The 23,773-nt window shown below is 37.7% G+C and overlaps 1 long non-coding RNA gene across 1 annotated transcript; it reads left to right on the top strand.

Moving 5' to 3' along the window:
- The first annotated feature begins 783 nt into the window (after positions 1–783).
- Positions 784–22,005, top strand: LOC140251928 (uncharacterized). Its single transcript, XR_011903491.1, has 4 exons — positions 784–815; positions 18,755–18,836; positions 19,133–19,196; positions 20,339–22,005. It is a non-coding gene; the product is annotated as an uncharacterized lncRNA (long non-coding RNA).
- Positions 22,006–23,773: the final 1,768 nt, after the last annotated feature.

Here is a 23,773-nt window from a genome sequence, read left to right as displayed (position 1 = left end):
TATGACTTTGACTGGGTAGCTCTGGTGTCAAGTCCAGTTCTGCCTTATGGGCTTTTACTTGACATAGTTCCTTTGAAAGTAAGGCCTTGTATATAGATGAAATCCAGCCTATTACTTCATTTTGAATGCCCTGTTATCATTTAGTGTCAATATAATGTTAAAAACTGATGATTTCTTTTGATCCTAACAAAGAGCGTTCTCTTTGCTTTCTTAACATATTGTGTACAATAAATCATGAAATTGATCTCTTTTGAAGTAATTCTCATACCTGACCGGGGTCACGATCTGCTTTGTAAATAAAACCTTTTCTTTTCACTTGTAGAAAAATATGTAAAACTGTACCTCTGCAAATATTCACAAGGTCTTCTTCAAAAGCAAATTCTGATACCCTCTCTGTTTTCAGATTAGTAAGAGAGAAGCAACTGAAGGAATTTTATTAGAAGTAAATTTTAATATAAATGAGGATTGAAATGCATTACTATGTCTCAGAAGATGTAAAGATAAGTTTAAGTATTTACTTTGAGTCTGCAGTTCAAAAGGAGGAAGGGAAGGCCATCCTGAAAATATACTTGAAGTTTATTCAGTTAAATCTGATAATATTTGTAGCAGAAATGCTAAGTCACAGCTTGAAGCAGTGATTGAGCACCTGGTGGAAAGGCAGGGCCAACCCAGGGGAGCTCAGCTGCATGCAATGTACCTGAGTGACCAGAAGGTGTGGAGCCAGGATCTACCCCTTCCCAGACCTCATTTAAGGGTTGGCAATGGAAGTAAGGGTGCCTTTCTGGAAATTCCTGCCTATTTGAGGCATTCAAAGGGTAAGCAGATTTCCTTTTCTCCTTCCCTTTGTTTCTGTGTCTACAGCTGCTGAATTTGGGCTTACCCTCATTTGTTGCAACCTAAGATTTTGCTGCCTGTCTATCCATTGCATTGTAACTATACAGTGTTAAACTAGAGCTTTTTTCAGGATGTTTACTTATACAAATTACAATCCAAACAAAATAGGACTATTTTCAAATGACTTTCATAATATGCTTCAAAACCATTTATCTAGATATATATTCTGGTTGTCTAAAGATTCATGGAGTCTGTTCTTTGTGTGGGATTAAAAAGATATATGAAGCGAATGTTTTGAGTGGACAACTAAAACTAGGAAGAATCTTGATCTGCCCGGTACTGCCTCACTGTGTGTTAGTCTAATGGAATCTAGTCCTAAGAAATCTTCCACTGGGCCTTTGGAAATGCTTGATGTGAATGGAAAAGCATGCAATTAACAGGTTGCTCAGGTATATATACTGAATGTAGGCTGCAATCATTAAAAATGAGTGATCTCAGAACTCTATTTCAAGAAAAGCTTAAGACTTTCTTCAGGAAACAAGAGGATCACAATGATCATTTCTGAAAGAATTTCCTAGATTCAAAACATACAGGAGACTTCCTCATCTCTCTCTTTATGACAGCAATATTTTTCTGATGTTTTTTCTTCATGCCAATCCATGAGAAAATTTTGAACATAAAGGTAAGCTCAGTTCCCACCTCACTTCTCTCTGCCTGGTTTTCCTTGCTGCAATGTCAGCAGCCATGCTTGCTGTGGCTTTGCTGTGAGACAAGTCTGTTTTCAGTACGAGGTGATCACAGTAAGTGAGGCAGAGCTGCATGCATTGTGCTTTGTGGTGCTGTGCTGCATTTGGTAATACTCATCCAAGAGCCAGACTTCCTTAGCTGATGTTTTATGCTTCTTATCCTTTCTCAGTGGGTATTTCAGTACAGCCATCGTAATAAACTTTCTGTTCCCATGGCACTGCACTGATGCCTTGCATCAATGTGAAAGTAAGACGAGTGTTGCATGTGTTTTCTCTCATGTCTTGTTATGCAGGCACTGAGCATGTGCTTCTGCTTGATTTGTTTGAAAATACAGAAGTTTGTTCCTTGACCTGATTTTATTCAGTAGGCATCTCAAATGGGCCATAATTCCCCAAAAGAGAATACCCTAGCAAAGACCCTTTGATACTGTATGAAAAAATGTCTAGATAGGAACAAAAGTACAGGTAGGTATGAAAATCACGTGAGGTTTGCACTGAAATAGGGTTTTCTTCATGGATCACTCAGCAATTTCAAACTCTCATTCTTCTATTTTAACTCCACCCCTTAACAGCTATAACAGTCACAGTACCAAAGTATGTGGAAGGCTTTCTATTCTTCTGTGCATTACTGGATGATTTGCTTTTACAGTGTGGTGCAAGTATTTCTAAACAAAGTAAGCCCCAAGAGCTAAGAAAGATGATGAAAATCAAACTTAAACTTCAAGAAAATGTGACACCAAGCATTAATAAAGCATCAGTTGGGTATTACAGGGTCTTGATAACATTTCCTCCCGGAAGCTCTGCATGCCTATGCATGAGTATGTTATCGCTTCTGACTCTGAAATGCCACTGTAACACCTGCATCGTCGAGCTGTACCATAACAACTATCAAACCCTTTGAACGTGCTAATTCTCCTCCCACGGTTTTAGTCTTTTGTGAAATGAAATATAAATTATGCCTGTGGACATGAAGGTGATGGTAACGCTGTATGTTCTTAAAAGGGGTAGCCAGCTAGATATCCTTTTGTACTTGATTGATGCCATTTAGAAACTACCATTAGATGACTGTTAATTGGGTTTATTATATTTCCATTATCACAGAAAGATCAGAGCTATTATAGATAGAACAAGCTCTGTTTCTATAGAGCTATTTTTAATGAAATCCTTCAACTTCTATAATCAAGTTCTCGAAAAGAAGTGTGTATACCCATCACTTCAAAGCCTGAAATGCAAGTTTGATTAGCTTGAAGGTATGACTGGTCATGCTTTCTTCCCTTAGGCAAAAACATTGCCACGGGGTTATCCCTAGATATAAGTCAGTGACAGAGGGGCACAGGCCACGGGGTAAACAAAGAAAGGAGAGCTAAAGGAGCAAAGGAAAAAAAGGAAGGAGTTTGCTGCGCCACCGGGCCGGCCCGGGAGAGGGGGAAGGGCAGAGAGCAAGCAGATAGTTCTAACAACGAGAAAACACAATGGCAACGATTTAAAGAGGAACGGTAATTGACTAAATATAACCATTGCAAATAAGAGAGAGAAGAGTACCTGATGTACGAGTCAAACCACGGCAGTGCGAGGGCAGCATGTGCTTTGCTCCGCGGCGAGCTGATGGAAGTGTTTTGAAGGACTGTGAGCAGTAATCAAGCTTGGGAATTGCAAATGGTGAGGAAACATTTCCAGACTATTCCCAACTAGTAAATATGGCATCTTCCTTATTTTCTTTTCTCAAGAACCTCAGGTGGATTGCTGACCAAATACGTGGTTCACATACAGCATGTTTGTGACTGAAAAGTGGCATGTTCAGGAATTAGTTGTTATTAAATGTCTGCTATCTGCAAGCTTGTGCAAAATCAAGAGATATTGCTAAACCAAGAATTCCAGGTGAGCAGTCACTGATAGTTTAAGATGAATGATTTTATAAATGAGCTATGTAGCAAAAAAAAAAAAAAAAACATACAACTCTCTTCTTCTCTGTTTTGCATTTAACATTTTAGTATTAAAGTTATAAACCCTGTGTGGAAATATGTGATAAGATTTTGCAGAATGTCATTAGTGATAGCATAACAATACTAAAATTATTTATGTGAAGCAACACAAATTTGAATGAGCAAGACCCTGAGTTCAAAGAGAAGAGGCAGCTTTAATGTAAATTAAAACAGATTCTTGCTGCCCACTAATCAAGTGTTTACCTGTTTCCACTAAAACTACATTAAATTTAATCAGCATGCCTTCTAATGCATGCATTTCTCCCTAAATAAGAAGCACATTTGTCATGAATATTTAAATTGGATTTTAAATCCATGAAAGTTTAATTTAAATAAAAAGTGAGGTGTTTTTTCAGGGTTGGAAGTTTAGTGCCTTCAAACAAGTTTAGTGCCCACATATTCTATTCAAATTCTAATGTTTGTGGTCTTGAGGGAGTTAATTCTGGGATTAAGTGTCTTTTAATCACAAAAAGCTTAAATGTAGTGACACATTGTATATAATCTATACATAAAACTTGAATAGTTTTCTAAATAAATAAAATTACTAACAATTAATTTAGAAATGAGAAGAGTACAGAGTATCGTACATGTAAAAAAAAAAAAAAATGTATGTATGGCAATAAGTTCTGAGACATGTTTTGCACTTCTCACTCTAGCCACCAATGTAGGATCTGGGAGTCATTTTCTTCATATGTTATTTCCAGTATATTTTGGTTTTGCAACATGAGTTGTTCTATGAAGTGGTATATGTATGGCCTAATTAACACATACCATAAGTTTCCATTTTACTGAAAAAGGAGGAAATGCAGTTGACTAAAACAGAAAGGTGTCATGGTTATTACATTATACTTATCAGCTGTATTAACTAGCCACGATGAATCCTTCTGAAAAATGGCATGCATAGAGTCCCAGCCTGCATTGTAGTTGACATATTGTTTTTATTGATGAAAAATACCTTTGTTCCTAGATTTTTCTTTTTTTTTTTTTTTTTTTTTGTTAAGGATATCAGTGTGCAAGTTATTTTTCATATTTTGCATTTACTAATTTATACATTCTTGCTTCATATGTAGACAATTTTTTTCTACAGAACTAGACTATTTTAAAGCAAGCCGATAATTGATACTTGAATTGTGTACTTGATTTGAATGACATAAACAAAAAAGGTCAGAGCTGAACGTTATCAAATTTTTTGTATAGCAATTACTGAGTAAATGCCACATCTTAAGATAGAACTGTAATAGATGCATCCACAAAACACACATAAATCTTCTTAGACAACTCAAGTCCTATAGTGGAAAATGGGTCGGCTTATTTGGATGAGGTTTATCCTTAGTGTTGACAACAGTGAAAATGGCAAAAACCTGAATCAAGTCTGTAATTATGGGGTTGGAATTTCTCATTTTTGACAGCAATGCAACCACTGTCAAGTTTTCAAATAAACACAATTTATTAGAGAGAAGGCCCCTGATAGACTCTAGTGTTGAAAGAGCACAACAAAGGTAACTTTAATTCCCCTTTGGATCAGGTTTGTGCCAGTGTTCTGATGGTCATCAGAATGAGAGTTGGTTCTGGTATATGTTGGAATATAGTGTATAAGCAGAGAGAAGTGATTTAGTTAAACCTATCTGCATTTTATTCAGATCTCTGCGGTGAGAGGGGAAGAAAAGGCTTCCCTGTGGTAATTTCTGTGTATGTATATTATAAATTCATACACATAAATATTCAGCACTTCATGCTTTAGGTAGAAGCCAAAATTCAAGGAAGCAAGGGATTAGCAGAGTGTGAATAATAATTCTATTTTCTTTAGCAATTTAGACTATGTACTCTGTGAAACTTATCAGTCCTATCTCCTTGTAATAAGCTAGAGACCTCTGACAACTCAACTTCCTGCGAGCAGTTGATGTTTTAAGGCAGCTGAAGTGAAGAACTTACCAAAAATCCTGGAGCTGTTGACACTGAATTGACAGTTATGATGGTTTTGAATGAGGCCAGGAGAACACCACTATTTTTCCAAACCAAAGACTGCATTCCAGTATGGCTCTGCTGAATTACTTCTCTTTGGCTGGCTTACTAACAGCAGTGGGGTTCTACTGAAGGAGTGGTATCATTAATGATGTCCTGTAATCTAGTACAGAAGTGCCCTCAGTGAGGGCTCTCAGCAGGGAGGGTATTGCTGCTTGTCCCTGTTATAGAGGGCTTGTCTTTACCTTCTGGCACCAAGTCATTTAAATGTTGCTGTAAGAAGGAAGGTTGAATATAAACAATCTAAATATCCTTGAACAGATGCACTGTAGCATGATTCTCTCTGTCACTCAAATTCACCAGGTGCAGAAGATGTTCCTTATTAGAGGAATAAGGCTTGAGCAGTTTGAAGGGTTTTCTCAGCATTACAGACTAATGCATCCTGATAGACTTGATGCATAGAAGTAATTTGAGGATGTAGCAGATATGGGTAGGGATAAACTTTGACAAGGGGTTGTTTGCACTATGGACAAACACAATCCTGAAAGCCTTTGAGCTGATTGCAACATTTCCTTAATCTTTAATGCAACTGGGATTTCATTCTTCATTCCTAGATTTCACATATACGTGTTTTGTATGTCCTCTCTCCTTCCTTGCCTTTCTTTTCAGTAGTGGGATTTGAGGACCTTTGGATAAAACAGTGTAAAGCCTCTTCTATCCCATGGGTGAAGGATTTGGGCACCAGAACCCATGAAAGTCTCAGAACAAAGCCCTGAATGCATTTGTCAGGTACTAGTTAAGCATCTTCATAATTGGACTGTACTTCATCCTATGCTGCCAGCATTTCCCTTTGAGTTTTTGAGAGTAACTTGGCCCTGCGTTGTCTGATAACTGATTGTGAAATTCAGGTTCTGCTGTAGGAATTTGTTGTTTTTAGTAAGTTCTTGAATAGTTAGAAACTGAAATGAGCCTTTCAAATTTAGAAGCATTGGAGCATAATGGAGTTATATTGATCAATCTGAATCAGAGAGAGATTTCAGTTTCTCAGCTGAAAATTATTTGTATCATTGCTTCCATTCATTATTTACTTATTAAGTACAGTTGGTTCTTCTCTGAGATATCATTAACGGCCATTGAAGTAAATTAACGTGATATACTGTTTTCCATTACTACCTTCTCTGGACTTGCCTGGGAAATGATATGTGTATTCATCCTTAAATTCCTTTGCAGGCATCTTGTCTTAGCTTTACTTACCTCATTGTTAAGTTTTTATCTTTTATGTTCAACTTCATTTGTAGTTTTGATCTTCATAGATTGGCTTCATTGTTGAATGTTATTTATTTAATTTATGTATCCCTCCCATATACATGCCTTTTTAACATGCACAGCTATTTTTCATAGGTTATTGCACAGAAATGTGGTCTATGCTTCATGGCACATAGCTTTCAGGGGTGATTCTCAAACTGCCATTTTCTGCAGTGTAGTAGTTCCAGTAGTTAAGTAGAACATCCCTATGTGTTAAACAGTTTCTGCATGTTTCTTTGTACAATAAAATTTGGTTAACTTTTTGGAGGATTCATAATATCTATAAATAGAGAGAAACATGGGTTTGTTAATGTGGCTATATTTAATCCTAGTGATGAATAGGCAGACAGACTGTCAGTGTGTGAAGTGCCCAAAAACAATCAGTTCACTGAAGTTTTCAGAAACATCACAGCAGGAAGAAAAACTTCAGAATCTCTGAAAGTGATCAACAATATGGATGGTAATGCTCTGCCATCTGGAATCACTGAAGATGTCAGATTGTACAGGAATTTGAGGTAATAGAGGAGAAGAGCAATGTCCTTCTTTATGTTGGTGGAACAGAAACCTCAGTGCCTACAAACATAGTAGGTATGAAATGTGTGGAGGTGATTTCTGTTTTAGAGCAGCTTGTGCAAGTTGTATGTTCTGAACCTGATCGTCACCTCACTGTAAATATTGAATAACTGTATGATTAGTTAATTGTGATTTGGGAGCACTGCTTGTCTCTTGCTACAGGTAAACATGGCTACAAGTGATTCAGTAAAGAAGACATTTGTTTAGTTCTGATTTTAACACACAAGCAGTAGAGAAGCATTTAGTATAGATTTGTTTTATGCAGGAAAACCTACTGTTTGACTTATTGCTGCCTCTCTGTATCCATCTTCCTGATTTCCGCTTCAATAAACATCCTCAAGGAGACAAGTAAGGTTTTAAAATAAGAAATGAAAATCATTCTTCTGATTTTGCTGCTGAAATATTAGTTCAATCAAACTGGATGTGGGGGGGGGGGGGGGGGGGAACAGTACTTATATTATGTCATAGTTTTATGGTATGTTTCTCTTAAATTGTTAAGCATTTTACCCTGTGGATCATGCCAATAGTGGCCAAAAGTTCACAGATTTACTTCACTGGCAATAGTGATGGTATAAGAATCAGTTTCTTGCCAGACAAGGGGTAGCAATAGGGAGGTAGTATTATTCTTGCGTTCCTACACTTGTATGCAGTTGCCAGTCTCTAGAATTTGACTCAGGGGTTCTTCCACAGAAAGAATGAAATGTATGTTAATTATGTTCTAATTTTCAAACTATGTAGAATATATTTAAGAAATGGAGGGAGCACTCAATTTTATTTACTTTGTCCCTTTAAACAACCTCCTGAGGAAGATGGCCCTTGTATGTGAGAAAGCACTACCAAGATTGAAGGCAGTGAAAGAAAATGATTTTAAAACTATTTTCAGTCTTGACAAATGAACAGCAGCTTTCATAAATGGCTCCTGAAAATGCCTCTTTCCCATCCTGGTGATTGTAAATTGATTGTTCCTACCGACTGCCTCGCTACCGTTGTGGGTACAAGGTACCTAATATAATCATAACTTGCCATCTAGTGGCACACCTGAGAATTATCGCACTTCTCTTGGTAGCAATATGACATATTACAGTCACTTTAAATTAAAAATTAAATTTTATTTAGTAATATCTTTTGCCATCGTGTAAAGAATATTCTTATTCCTTTAGAGGAATGCCTCTCTTCTCATACACCTGCAGCAATGTTGGCTGTGTTGTTGGTTCCTTTGTTACTCCTTTATTTTTTATTCCTGTGACAACATTAATGTAAGGTAGATTGCAAGCAGGAGGATGAAGGGTACTTTAGAAAACTGTTCTAAAACAGCTCATCACCTGGGGCGTATCTTAAGCAAAATGTTTGAGTGTATGAATAATTAGCTAAGAGCAATGTAATCTTTGGCCAAAATAATTCTGGGAAGTAGAAAAATATTTCTACAGCAGGCAGTGCAAAATATTGCATCACTGTGTTGTATGGAAACCAAACATTAGCGCTGTTCAAATAAAAATAAGATAGTAAAAATTAAGTATAATCTCTAGCAAAAGTACTATGCCATGTAAGAGAAGGAAGGGTGAATATCAACTTCTGTGCTAGTTGGAAAATGCAACTTCTTTCACTACTGCTAATCAGTGATGCATATACAGTGTACTCCTGCTTTCAAACCCATGTTGTAGAAGCAGCATTTAAAAGCATACAGTTTGGATCTGCCCCTATAAAGCGCCTTTGACTTGAGATCTCCACTACAGCAAACTTTCTGAGCTGTGATGATCAAATATGTAGCTCCACAGAAGCTTAGCAGGGTGCAAGTGTGGCTTCATAAGCAGAGAGGGGAAAACAAATCAATTCTCCTTGACAACAGGACCTTCCTAAATTTCTGACAGGAAGTGCTTCATATGGTCAAAGAAGGGCATATGCAACCCAGAAAAAACACATAGAAATAAGAGACTAAACCATCTAATATGGAATGATAGAGAAGGGCCAAAGTATATTTGATACATATCTAAGGCTTTTTTTGCCCCCCCCCCTCCCCCTGTTCCCCCCCCCCTTTTTTTTTCCTTCCATTTCTATTTTGGTATGAGAATTTGATTTCTGATTGTGAGGAAAATAATTTTCCTGTGCCTGGCTTCATTGTATTGTGTTATTCAGAGAATGTATTAACCAGATCTAGTGCTTGGGGTACATTTTGGATCACCAGCTACAAAAAGTTTAGGGTAACATACATAGATGTACTTAAACCCAGCAGCAACCCTCACTGAATCAAACTACATGTCTCATATCGGTACCTGGGTGATTTGGAATCAAAATTACGCTGAATAGGCTCCTGTTCAAGTAAACTACTGAGTGGCGCTCTGGAGCTGGTGAAATGGAATATAAGGAGATGTTCATTATTTTCCATCATCTTCATTTCAAATAAATTAAATCTAGCTAGTAAGAAAGAAGAGCTGAAAATTATGGTTGTGTACAATGCGTGTACCTCTGACAGCCTAGAGAAGTCCTGGATTTGTACTGTTCTTGCATACCAGAGTCCTTAACTGACTGCAATTTACATGCACCCAGGGGAACTATTGTTCAGAAAGTGTTCATACCTAAAATTCCTATTAATTCTTTACTTTTCACCTGAAATCAGTGAGAAGTTGAGAACATTTCAGATCAGAAACTTTAATACAGTAAGTATTTGACCTATCGCCGTTCTTTATGTCTTCTGGATTTCTTATATGTTTGTGAATTTGTGGGATACTGTGAATTTAATCCTGCCCTGGAAATACTAAAGCTTATTCTTAAGTTTGCAGATGACATCAAGTTGGGAGGGAGTGTTGATCTGCCTGAGGGAAGAAGGGCACTACAGAGGGACCTGGATAGACTGGGTCAATAGGCCAAGGTTAACAGCATGTGTTTCAATAGGGCCAAGTGTCGGGTCCTGCATTTTAATCACGACAACCCCGGGCAACCCTACAGGCTTGGGGAGGTGTGATTGGAAAACTGCCTGATGGAAAGAGACCTTGGTGTGCTGATGAACAGTTGGTTGAACGTGAGCCAGCAGTGTGCCCAGGTGGCCAAGAAGGCCAGTGGCATCCTGGCTTGCATCAGGAAAGGTGTGGTGAGCAGGACTAGGGAAGTCATCTTATTGCTCTCTTCCAATATCTGAAAGGTGCTTACAGTGAGAGCAGGGCAAGTCTCTTCTCACTGGTGACAGGATGAGGGGAAATGTCTTCAAGTTGCATCAAGTTAAGTTTTGGTTGGACGTTAGGAAACACTTCTTTACAGAAACGGTTGTTAAGCACTGGAATAGTCTCCCCAGGGAGGTGGCTGAGTCACCATCCCTGGATGTGTTTAAGATGTGGTACTCAGAGATGTGATTTAGCAGAGGGTTGTTAGGGTACTGTGGTTAGGCTGCAGTTGGACTTGGTGATCTTTGAGGTCTGTTCCAACTAGAGTAATTCTATAATTCACTAGGTAAACACTGTAGACAAGAGGCAGCAACTGTTGACATCTTTTCTAGCACACATGGGATAGTAGTATAGACTTCAAGAAAAAGAGGGAAGTGAATTTAATTGTCTGAAGCTACCCTGCAATGAAAACGTTTCACTGAAAGACTGCAGAGAATGATATAGCAAATGAAAATTGCAGTCATGTTCTGATCTCTTTAGAATTTCTGGAGTGATAGATGTTCCATGGTCCATGAGCTGGTAATCCTGACTGTCATTGTGCCTCCTTCTAACAGGCTTTCACTGTAGAACTTGCAGGCAGCGTCAGCTCCCAGGCTGACAGAAGCTTCATGCAGAACTTAGAGTCTAATATCTTCTTCATAAGATCAGTCCACTGGAGAAAACTTTCCCAATTTTTTATGTTACTTATCACAAAATGAAGTCATATTCCCCAAATAAGATTTCAGCAAAGGTGGCATGTAATCAATCTCAAACTGTCATAGAGGTGCCATGTCATTTGTTAGAGGAGATGGATAAAAAGTAATGGCAGATTATGTTAAGCTTAGCAACAGCTTCTTCTAAGGGAGAGTGGCAAATGAGCATTTGGATGATCCAGATGAGTTTGGATGTTTTAAGCACAGGACATGGTAATCCCTTTGCTAACTGATCAATACTTTTAAATTCTCCTTGGAATTAATCCACGTGGGTCTTTATCCAAAGTTACCAGTAACAAGACTGATTCAGTTCTGATAAAAGTTAGATAAACTTGTCACATTGATGCAGAACTTTCGTTTAATAAAACACTGAGCAAAAAGAAAAAGGTAAAAGCAACACGTGAAGATTTTCAAAAGGTGTAGTTAAATTTATGGTTCGCTATGGAATGTTCCTTGTTAATACAGAATATGCATATCACCTGTAATAGGATTGTCTGAATAAAGCCATGTTCTCCTAAGTTGGGATTTATACTGGCTATGCTAGGCCAGCTTTGCATAAGAGTGAGTTAGTCTGAACAGCATCTTTATATTTGCCAGCAACTTCCAAAGAAATTGGCTGTGACTAAGTGTGCAAAACTGGATCTCTTCCAAGCTACCACTTCTGTGCTGTAGGGTTAGTAAAGAGTTTGGCCAGGCATTAGTTCCTACCAAGAGTATACCTGAAGCAGAAGGAAATTCTAACATAGCTGAATACTTCTGATCAAGTCTGGGAGCCTTGAGAACTCAAAGGAACGTAATAGGTATTTTTGTCCTGTTCCATTAGATGAAGACTATACTGTAAGACTTTTCTATGCTGCTGTAGTCTTAACGCTTCTGTTCTGAATTAATAATACTCCAAATTTTTGTATTCTTGACCATACTACATTTTTCTGCATCAGAGTTGAGTCTGAGGTCATTCCGAATGTGATTAGCAAACGTACTTTACAAAAATAAAGCAAGGGGGAAGGCATGCTTGAATACATGTCAAGTAAAATATGTCTAGGAAAAGAAAAAGAAGGTGGGTAGGGTAGCCTTTACAAGTGAAACATGGGGAGCCTTATTTAAAAGATGGTGTTAGAAATGTCAGATTGTCTAACTCCCCCACATAACCAGATACAGTAACCTTCTTAATCAAAGGTTCCAGCAAAACCTTTTCTTTACAATGGTCAAGGCTACAGGAATATGGATTTTACTTGCTCCTAATATGTATGAAAATATCTGACAAGAAAATTCATTTTGTTTCTAAGATTTTCATACATCCTGATACTTCAGGATCAAAGGGATTAAGTCTTTAGATGATTGAATATGACTTATGTATCCAGCCTTCATTTCATAATGATATTTAATGAAGTATCTCTACATTTACCTTTCAAATTCTCAAAAAATAAAAAAATAAAAATAAAAAAGATAAATTTGTATCACTTCTTGGCACCCCTCATTAATTTGCTTATTGAGAAAATTGAATAAATGTTCCTTTGAAAGAATTAAAGACCTGTTCTCCCGAAGAAGGGATGTAAGGGGGAAAGGAAGAAAAACATACAGATCTTCTAACAGTTTTTCAATATCTTCAAGATAAATATCCAAGAAAAAGTAAAAATATTTGGAAGTAAGACATTGAAATAACTACAAGTTCTGATGTCTTTTTTTAAAGAAAAGTAGAATGTTTATTAATTTGAATGTATACACATAATGCAATGCCAGTATAAAGTCAGTGCACTCTCTTACACTGTATGTTTGTAAAAGAATGTTTTGAAATGGTATGGAACAGAAATTCTGTTCAGTCCAGAATCATACATGAATTCTGTAGCAAAGTGAATTTTTTCATATGCTTTATGACCATTGACCCTCTTCATCCTACTATAGCATTTTATGGTCCATTTTCAGGATTTGAAACAAAACAGGATTTGTCCTCAAAAGGCATCCAGGACTTTAAGCTGTTTTGAAAATCTGACTACTTTTGATGTCAAAATGCAGAGTGTTCCGTTCTGTCAACCTGCTCCATCTCGCTTGTAGAATACTGCTTCATTTAATAACACTGCAATTTTTATTAGAAATTGCAATGATTTGAGAAGTCTTTAAAAAAAGAAGTCTAAAAGCCTTCTAGGAATTCTGGTCCTCTAATGTTCTCTATTACTTTTACCTTGGTGGTGCTAGCTGTGATTTACACAGGATGAAGTTCAGTTCTTTTCCTTGCTATCACACTCATCAAGGAAGTCAGACATTTAATATTTCATCTGATAATCCCTTTTAAGTAAATTCTATTTTTCAAAGAAGCCTAAGGGTTGGAAGCTGGAGTGGTAAGGAAATCCTTAACACTCATCATTTCAGATATTATTTTATGCCTGATCAATCAGTAGGTTCTCTTTTTTCATCTGTTTTTGAGTGTGTTTTGTAGATGGCTTGGTAGAGTGTGTTGATGGGTGAACTGCTAAAAATGCATGTCAACTTACCCTTGAACAGGTTTATGTCATTGCGTCTTTTAAAATTGAACAATCAACACAGTCAATGACAGACATCTCTTTGCCTCTTGTGTCTTTATAATGTCTTCACTAATGCACTATCATGTTGGTTGAACGTTTGCTGCATCACAAAGAAGAACTGGAGGACTTTTGTCATAACTGTTGCTGTAGGATCACAAACCCACTGTCTACCAATAAGTAATCTGTAAATTCAAAGGGGGGCAATTTTTTTGTTGCGTCATTTGTATCATGCTGAAAAAATGTTGGATATTGTAAGACAGATGCAACAATTTTCAGAGCCTCATCAAAGTAAATAATTGAGCATCAGTTCATGAAGTAGTCCAGAAACCCTGTAAGGCCTCCCCTATGTTTGAGCAGTAAGGACCATTGAACACAGCTGGTTCTTCCTGTTTTCTCTATTATCATATCTCTTCAGGTCTTAACCAATGTTAGATTTTAGTTTTAAAGCCCAAGAGGAGGAAAGATTACAAAATGAATGGAGGGCTTTTCAAATAAGGGAAAAAATACAGGAGAAGAAATGGATGTCCAAATGTCAAGTAAGAGAGGAATCTGTCAAACCTGGAAATGTGATGTTACTGTTTAGTTTATCTCTTCAAATCTTTAAGACTTTGTGTTTGCTGCATAATGGTTGGGGAACCCGGTGTTGCAAAGGTACAGATGTGCCTTAAAGATTGCAAGTTGAACAGAGTTTTACAGGAGGTGGCCATAAAGAGGGGAGATGTATGAGTAGCCTTAGCTTAAGTACTCATGTAATATATCTATGGTCAATGGGATATGAAGGGAATGCTCTTATGTATGGCATAGTTCTAACTAGAACACCCTCATCTAAAGATGTAGAAAAACGAGATTTGTTGTGTCAGTTAAAAAGAAGAGCAATCAATATGTGATCCTCTTCAAAGACGTTGTGATCAAATCTTCAAGTAGGGAAATGACCTCTCTGGTAGCACTCTGAGTGATCATTAGCATGAGAAGTTAGGGCTTGTAGAGCTCCCAGAGTAAACGATTTCTTATTAACAGCTTCCTGTGGTTATCTTCCCTGTGGAGGAGCTGAATTAATCAGCACTGAAAATAATTTGTTCTCTTCTCCTGTTATTTCTCATCTTCTTTCTCTCCCCTTTCCCCTTCAGAACAAAACGCTGGGCCTCACAAGCTTTGTTTCAAGAAATTAACAAGTTCAAACATAATAATGATAGCTAATGGGAAGTAAATAATTATCTGTGTTTGCCATTTTGGAAGGGTCCAGATAGACTTGTAAATAAGGTAACACAATAGAACTTGACTCAGACTGCTGAAATCAGTAGATCACTATTGGTTTCTCTGCTCCAAATGAGACCTTGGGCCAAGTAATTACATCCCACATCGCTGTCTCTTTTGCCACTAATTGTTACTTCCTGGTTAGCTGAATTATTTAATAGGGAAGCAGAGCATCTTGTCTTGTGTTCCTTTTGATTTTTATTGTTTGTTGTTCTTTACCCTTTTATTGTGGGGGGGAGGAGGGTAGGAGGGGGGCAGACCTGGCTGGCAGCAGTGGGATTTTTAACATCAGCTTGAACTTAGTGAGCTCTGCTGGCATAGCTGTGCCGTTGCATGGTATAGGAAACCATGTGCTCTAGTTGATAAAACGGTATTGGGAAACATGGAAATTGATATCGTGCGAATACGTGCTATCAAGTAGTGCTTTCTTCAGCTTCGCAGATATAATTCAGGAAAGGAGTATATGCACATATGTACACAAGCGATTTTGCTTTTGGTATGCGCTGCATGTCCACGAGAGGGCTCTCTCAGTGTAGTTGTACTGACAGCAAGGCTGCACTCCGTTGCCACAGAACTCTCGTACTTAGCTGAGTTCTCATGTAAATCTGAGCACTGAATTATACTGCGTGGATGCAGAAACAGGAAATCGTTTTCATCACTACGGTATATGTATTCATGAAGTCTTACCTACATATATTAGATACCGACTCTCAGCAATGCAGGGACAGGTCCTGCCTTGCCTATCTGTGCATCTATTCCGTCACCTGCCTTCTCCCATCCCATCTGGCAATCTCATTAAGAGATGTCCTTGGTTCTAAAGAGGGTTTGTTTTGTGTTTATTCTTCCTTATTTTCAAATAAGTGTTAAAGACAGACAAATGGATTTTAAAAGGTTTGGGAACCACTACTCTAGATGTGTTGTGCCAAATTTCCCCCGACCTTGAACAGTCGATCTGTTTTTAATATTGAACTGCTTAAGCTATTTTAATTATACTTGTCAAGTATCTATAATTTAAATTCCAGTGTCATGAGGCAGAATTAAGGCAGCTTGAGATTGCTGTGCTTTCGTTGCTGAGCTGCTCTTGCATGCAATCATCCAATGTGTCCACCAGAGGTCAACAGCGAAACGTCATAGCGCAATGCCGGCTGCTTGGGAGGTTGGCTGCGATACGGAGAAACAGGAAAATAAAAGGCTGGACTTTCTGGTTATTTTAGGTTTGGGTTTGTTGTTTCGTTTTTTTGTTGTTGTTTCATATCTTAGGAATTATGATGACACAATTCTTAAACTCCTTTCTTGTGAGTATGAATGCTGTACTCTAGAATGCTAGATAAACTCATTTGCTGTTTGCATTTAAACAACTTTTCAAAAGCTATTTAAGTGAATTATCAAGAAATGCGAGCTTTCCCAAAAGGCTTGATCAGCCTTATTCATGGAATAACACAATAGGCCTGCATTCATCATGTGAAATACAACGGTAGTATACAGTTGAAGTGGCATGTTTTCTTCCTAAAAGTTGTATCTATCAGAGCTAAGTCTTGCGAAGTGGTCATCATATGACAGCATTTACTGTTGGTGTAGCTATTGATACCAGTGTAAAAGAAGCATGTACAGGTGTCTGACACTTACTTGATAGGCAATTAGTCTTCAGTCAGTCGCTGTCCATGCAGTTGAAAACCACCTATTTTCCTCACAGCATTTTTGTTTATTATCCTACATATTAAAATCTGCTTCTCCTTTACAAATGGGGTTGGGACCTCTCAATTAACTCTTGAAAGAACAAAATATTTGCACTGGTCATTTGTGAAGAAGGGCAATGAAGGTCAACAAACCACAGCACTCTGAACTAAAAGAAATAATTCCTAAAAACTATCTAAAATAGACCCCAATTTACTGCAGGTTGCATTCTCATTACAATCAGCATTTATCTGGATGAGAATATACCGAACTTTAGTAATATGCCAAATTTTTAGTGGAGACCAGTTTTACTCACAGTGGTATTACTGAACAAAAAATACAGCACTGATTTTCATTATTTTTGTTGTGTTTCTTTCTTGTTTATTTAGCTGCCATAGGGATAAAATATAGTACAGTCATGATCAAGTTTCTCAACATTTGTAATGCTTTCAAATAGGATAAGAAGGAAAGAAGGGGAACCCCAAACACAGTCAGCAAAGCTGGAGTCCATGCATATGTTCCATTGAGGATAGGTAGGTACGCATATGGATTATTTTCCAAAGAAACAGGGCAAAACATGAGCTCTTGGTGCAGCAACTGAGTTTGAAGAATACTTTACAAATAATAGATCAAAACAAGTGAGGAGAAAGGATATTTAGGGAAACTCCTCCTTACGTTGTATTATGTATGGATAAACCCAGCATAAAGCAATGGAAAGTTCATTGCAGTTGTTTCAACCCAAATATCCCTAACCTGGTATTTACTACTGTAACTAGTAGCTATTGTTGCTTATTTGCTCCAGGTAAACACATGGGTAATACAGAAAGTTACCTCTTGGTTTTCAAATGGAAAAGGTTTTCAGGTGTGTGCTTTCAACAGCTTAAAAAACAGAAGATACTCTGAATAAGGAGAGTTCAATTAAAGGAAGTCATTTCAAAATGTAATTGATAATTTTTAAGTAAATGTGGCCTTGTAACAGAATGCAGATGGCAAGCCCACTATCCAGCTGACCCCAGGGTGCGTTCGAGAAACAAACAGGAGGTGCAATACATTCTATTAATTATTTTCACTGCTACAGTTGTTTGCTATTATAATACAGGTCAACAGGGGTTAGCCTGAAGCTTCTCCTAATATATTAGTAAATAAATTTGAACAGATTTTAATTTGCTAATGGAAAGGTCTGAGCCAGTTGCGAATAAGAGTGGAGCTACTTTGTCTTGCTCATTAGCATGCAACATGGCTGCTCCAGACATTCATACAAAATGTTACATTTCCATAAAGCACGGTGTAATTTGTCACAGGGTTAAAAAAAAATAAATAAATAAGGGGGGGGGGTAACAACTCTGTAAGCTATATTAGATTAAAGATAAATGTGTATCATGGAGCAATCATTCTTATGGAGTCTGTAAGATAATTACGCATTGAACACCTGCCTCTGAAGGCTTGCCAAGTAATCCAGCATGGGCAGTGCTTTGAAGGAAATACTTGGGAGGAAAAGCAGAAAGCCTATGTTATTTGCAAATGGTTGTAAACAAGAGTGGGGAATCACACACTTAGTCTCATCTAGTTTTGATTTAAAGGCTATTTCCTTAAAACATCAGTATGCACTTTTATTTCCTACCTTGTTCTGCATTAGATTTTCTTGAAGAGATGAAAATTTCCACCTTTTCTCTCACTATCCATAGTTTCCAAAAACAAAACCAAACCTTATTACTGCATGGTGCAGTCTATATACCCCACAGCCTCGAAATACCCACATGGCATCTGCATAGAGGTGGCATAAAGTCCCATAAGGAATACCTTCCTGTTAAATAGCAGGACGGTTATGAGAAGCCGTGTTTCACGTGCATTCTAGAGATTTCTCACCTGTTTTGAAGGTTTGTGGTGTTCCTGTTCCAGTTCACACAGAATCATGAGAGTTCTGTGCTCACAGAGGTGTAACACAGCACCACATGCCACAGGTTGTTCGATTCTCATTCCTCTTCCTATAATAATTATAATTCCTTAAGTGTTAACTAAACTACTTTGCAAACATTTGTAAACGTTCTCATTTTACAGATGCAGAAACAGAGGCATTCAAGTCTGTATCTTGCCCGGCATTGTGATTGTTAGCAGCAAAATTGCGTGGTGTCTGAGCCCAGTAAGCACTGTTTCGGTTTTCCTGCCTTATTCTTTACCTCGCTTAGAAAACCACTGAGAGCAGAGAGAATGACTGCCCTTTTCAAATAATGATCGGTGATGAAGAGATATAAGCTGTACACTGCTGAAGGGTGAGTTAACCCAGCAGTGCTATCTTGTTGCATCGCGTTACTACCGTACGTGTTCCGTGGCTATAGCATCTCCCTTGAATCTCAACCCTTTTCAAATGGATCGTGAAGCTTCATTGGTGTGCATGGCTACCTGAGTAACTTTAACACCTCTCTCCTGCTTGTACAGTAAAACTCTCACGGGCCTGCTCCTTACTTCTGGTCGTCCACTGAATTCTTTCCCCGTCACAGAGGTAAATAAGGCTCTTCAAATGCTGTTGTTTAGAAAATCCTGTCACTGATGGTTTCTTAAGGAGGAATTCTAAAGGGGAGAATGATGCTTTCTTGTCAGGGAGGGTTTGTGCAGGCAGGTGTATGAGGATCAGTGCAAAGGGCCCACAACCCGGCAGCTTAACATGTATGTCCTTGCGTTGTATTTGCTGTACCTGCACACAGAACGTTTCCTATAATCAACTCTTCTCTCCATGTTTAAAATCTCACTTGCTTTCCGCTGGTTTATTTGTGAGGAAGGGATTTCTGTGGGGTTTTTGTTTTTTGTTTTGCTTTTTTAATGGCTTTCTGCTTTTAAATATTCCACCTGTTTGTATTGCTCAGATGCATGAGCTGACAGGAAGAGCCGTTAATGTTTAAACCTTTGCCATTTTCACCTCCTCTTCTTCCCTTTGTGATGTAAGAAGCGGCACTCGATTTTAAAATGGGCACAAATTAAGAAGCGTCTAAGGATTTACTCCCTTAATTACAATAATCCCTAAAGGATTATTCAGAGATTGGCCCTAACTAAAGTTTTAAACTTAGCCATGCATTTTAAATCAGGAGCAGGCTGATCTCCGCTCCGGCAGCAGAAGGCGATGCTCAGGTTTGGGAATTCTTTGGTTAAACATTGAGGTTGAGAAAACAGTCTGCTTCCTAGAACACAACCACTGATACGTTGTTTTTATTAGTAGACAGCTTGCCCAGCCGTGTCACAGCATTTTATGATTTTTCAATATTCAGTGTCTCAGTGATGTAGAAAAGGATCTCGTAACCAAAGAGACAGGGAGATCAGGGGGGGAGGGAGGAGTGTTGGTTTGCTGGCTGCCAGAGGAGTGAGATTTCCAGGCAGATTTCTTAACACCATCCCACCTTGGATGTGAGAAGTAGGTAAAGTTCTGTGGTTATTTTCAGCTGAGGGGATTCCTACCATCCAGATGTTTCAGCCACTGATTTTAGTGAAGTATCGATTAAAATAAAAGGTTGCCCAAACTGCATGAATTGCAGGGCTCGTGTGATTGGCCCTGCCTATTTGATGGTAGCAAGAAGAGATTTTCACAAGCAGTGGAACACATTCACTGATCGGGTTTCCAGAAAATTGCATTCACTGTGTGTCTTCTCACAGGTGCCCACAATTGTAATCGGCTGTTATCTGACTGTTCCGCAGAGAGGGAGGGCAGGAAAGAAGGAAGAGCAGAAGATGTGTGTGGTGTTGTGTGTCACCATCAGCATTCATCTTGCCTCCTTCGAAAGCAGACAGAACTCCTCCTGTCAAATGGCTGAGCAGTTAAGCCAAAGGAAGAATGTTTATACATAATTCCACCCTGTTTGGCTCAAGGCATGAATAGCAAAATATTTAACAGCAGTATTTAACTCCTCTGACCTTCTTAACATCCTTCCTTATTCTAATCTACATCTTCTGTCCAAATCTTGTTCTAGTTGTTTACTTTTCTTTTTACTTTCTTTTTCTCTTGTTATTTGCCATAGAAAATATTTTTTCCCTAATGTTTACATCAAGTGATGAAATCCCGATGTTGAGGTGTACCAAAAGGTGTGATGGAAGGGTTTAAATGATACATTTGCCCTACTTAATAAGCTTGTTGATGTTTCTGATACATATCTAATACTAAGAGCATAGGCAGTCATGAAGTTGGCTGCTTTATTGCTCGTGCTTTTTGTTGTTGGGAAAGACAAGGATTCTAAGGCTAAATATTTGGTGAGAAATACATCAGCAGCATGTTGCAATCGAACGTGGTATTGGAGACAACACCTCATGAAGGTTCAAATTTGGAGGAAAAGTAGTTTTTTTTTCAGTCAGGCCACAGCGCTGTTTGCTCTGTACTGTCACAACTGTTGTAGTTCTTTCAAACTGGAGAACTGCCTGGTTGCCAGAAAACTATTCAGTCTGCATCGTCCTTCACAAAATGCTGTTCCCAACCAAAGTAAAGAATAATGGTAAATATCCTCAAGTATTGAAACTAATTTCCCTACTCTGCTAGGATTCTCTTCATATGCTGCCCTGTGTTATGCCAGAGAATTTTTCTGCATTCGTTTCCACCCAGGAATGTCTTTGCCTCTGAAAGAAATTATACCGTCCCTTTGTAGCTGCTGAATACAGCTACAGTTATTATAGAGCTTAAGCTGAGGGCTGTGTATCTGCAATTTTAATAACTTCATTGTACAGGAGCAGTTTGTATTTTAGAGGACTTTCTATTCGCATTTCTCTGCAATATTTATGGGTAAACCAGTGCAGAGGAAGGCAGCCACCTTAAAGTTTCTAAAGTGTCATTGTTGTATCTCGGTTCAATAAAACAGTCATGTGAAAATTAAACACCAGTAAGAATTGAGGGGAATAAAATTAATTTCAACACTATGTCAAATATTAAGCTTATAAATAATTGTGTTCAGAAAACTATCCTGAGGGCTGTATCTGCAATGGAAACAAATCATTTTATGATCACAACTTTTTAATCACGAAGCTTGTTACCATCTAAACGCTGTGCTTATACACATGTACTGCTGCAAACTTGATTAGTTTTCTGCTGCTTCGATTATCTCCTTTGAAAGCCTGCATGAAGAGGTTAGAAGCCAAGGATAGCAATACAAATTAAAAACAAAATCTACACAGCTGAAGTTCAATAATTTAGGTTTGTAACTACAATAAGTATTTTATTATAGGCTAGAGAGCTCATGAATTATTTTTTGTGATAATAAAAAAAGATTAATATGAATGTATCTGATAACAACAACATTAGATAACAACACATTGGAAAGTCTTCCTTACATTATTGTACAATAAATACCAGTTAGAAATACAGTGCTAAAACACTAAAGCATTTTTTTATGAGCATACGGAAAGTTACGTACATTTTTGGCTTCTATGCAGGTTAGTAATAGAATTGCTTTGTTTATATTACTCACATCTTAAGAATGAAAGCAATTATTTCGGTAATAAGCTTGAAGAAAGTTAATTTTGAATATGAATTACACATCAGTTACTTATTTGGGATAACAGTCAGCCACTATACTTGAAACTAAGGAAAAATAATTCTAGAGGGCATTTCCCCCAACATGAAGCAGACGTTTAGAAGAGAAATATGTGGAAAAAGCAGCAGGCTCCTAAAAGCAAAGAGAATTAAATTTCCTTGTGGGTTTGAAATTCCTGGAACGCTAAACAATAATATTGTAAGACCTTTTTTTACATTATTGTATGTATGTAGAAATTAGTTGCATTCATCTTTCCCTTACGTAATAAGTGAAAATGCAACCTGCTTTCAGAATCAGACTATATTTCTATCTGTTACTGCAGAAATATTTTTGCTTTCTAATTTCAACACACACATATATATATTTAAAAGTAAATGATAATAACCATGATATTTTTAGGGGAAAAATAAAAAATAAAATTCATTAATTTTTTTTCATTTTCTTATACATGAATCTAAAAGATTTTTCTCCATTTTAAAGAAAAGTATGTAAGGAAGAAAAACAAAACAACAAAACAATGAAATTAGTTCAGCCTTTTCTAATCATGTCCTTGTGTATAATAGGGCATTTAACACTAGAAGTACCTTTACAGGCACGGTATTGAGAGCTTTTCTTCACTACCCAGTTTTCATCTCTCTCTTACAAGTAGTTGTTGCTTTTATTTGTCTGTCCAATGTTTCTGCAACACCAATGGAGTGGGAAGAAAAGGAAAAAAAGGTAGCATTGAATCAAAACACCTCTAAACACAGAGAAATGAAATGTGGATTTGGGGACTTTCTTGCGAGGTTTACAGCATTGTTTAGGAAACCTGACTTCATTGCACATCCCAGCTGCTCTACCTGGTAGGATGCTCAGAGGCTCTTCCGTGCACTGAATTTGCACCAGTTTTCATTCAGAAGCAGTCAGTGGTGCTTTCCTTGAACATGCCATACTGAATAGCGTGAAGGGCCCACGGTGATTTTTGGACAGTCTCTGCTCTTTGTATCTGTCTCGAAGAAGAGAGAATATTATGACAGCAGCTGCTTCTCCACTGCATGCTGCCCTCATGACCTTAAATTGAGACATTGATTTAAAGCTCATCTGTAAGTTGTTGTTCCTTATCAGCAGCTGTACGTCAGCTGCATCTGCAGTTATGCTGCAATGGTTGTTCTAAACAAAAAGTAGTTACAGTAGTGGTCTGTTTATATTTCTAGTATGGGATGCTGTGGAATATCTTCAGTATCTGAAAAAGAGGGTAATGATGACTGATCACTTAATGGGAAAGTGATCTGAGTTCATCAGTAAATGTTTGGAAAGGTAGAACATCTGAGAATTCTGATGTAACTGTAACAGGTTTGTCTGAATTTCAGGAGCAGAAAAGGAGCAGACTCATGGCTTTTCTTTACCTATTTCCCTTTCACTTGAAGCTCCATAGACAACACACTGACCTTAAGACTTATTACTTGAGAAAAGCTGATTAAAAATAAGGCAGCAGGAAGTGGGCAAGGTGAGGAATTTCCATTTCCCAAACAATTAAAGACATATCAACAACCAGATAGCCATTTTGAGACATTAGAGAAAAATATAAAATGTT

This window comes from Excalfactoria chinensis, chromosome 4 (genome assembly GCF_039878825.1).
Source record: "Excalfactoria chinensis isolate bCotChi1 chromosome 4, bCotChi1.hap2, whole genome shotgun sequence".
In the NCBI taxonomy this organism is placed as follows: domain Eukaryota; kingdom Metazoa; phylum Chordata; class Aves; order Galliformes; family Phasianidae; genus Excalfactoria; species Excalfactoria chinensis.
The sequence above is the reverse complement of the archived record's forward strand: the minus strand, read 5'-3'. Positions and strand labels throughout refer to the sequence as shown.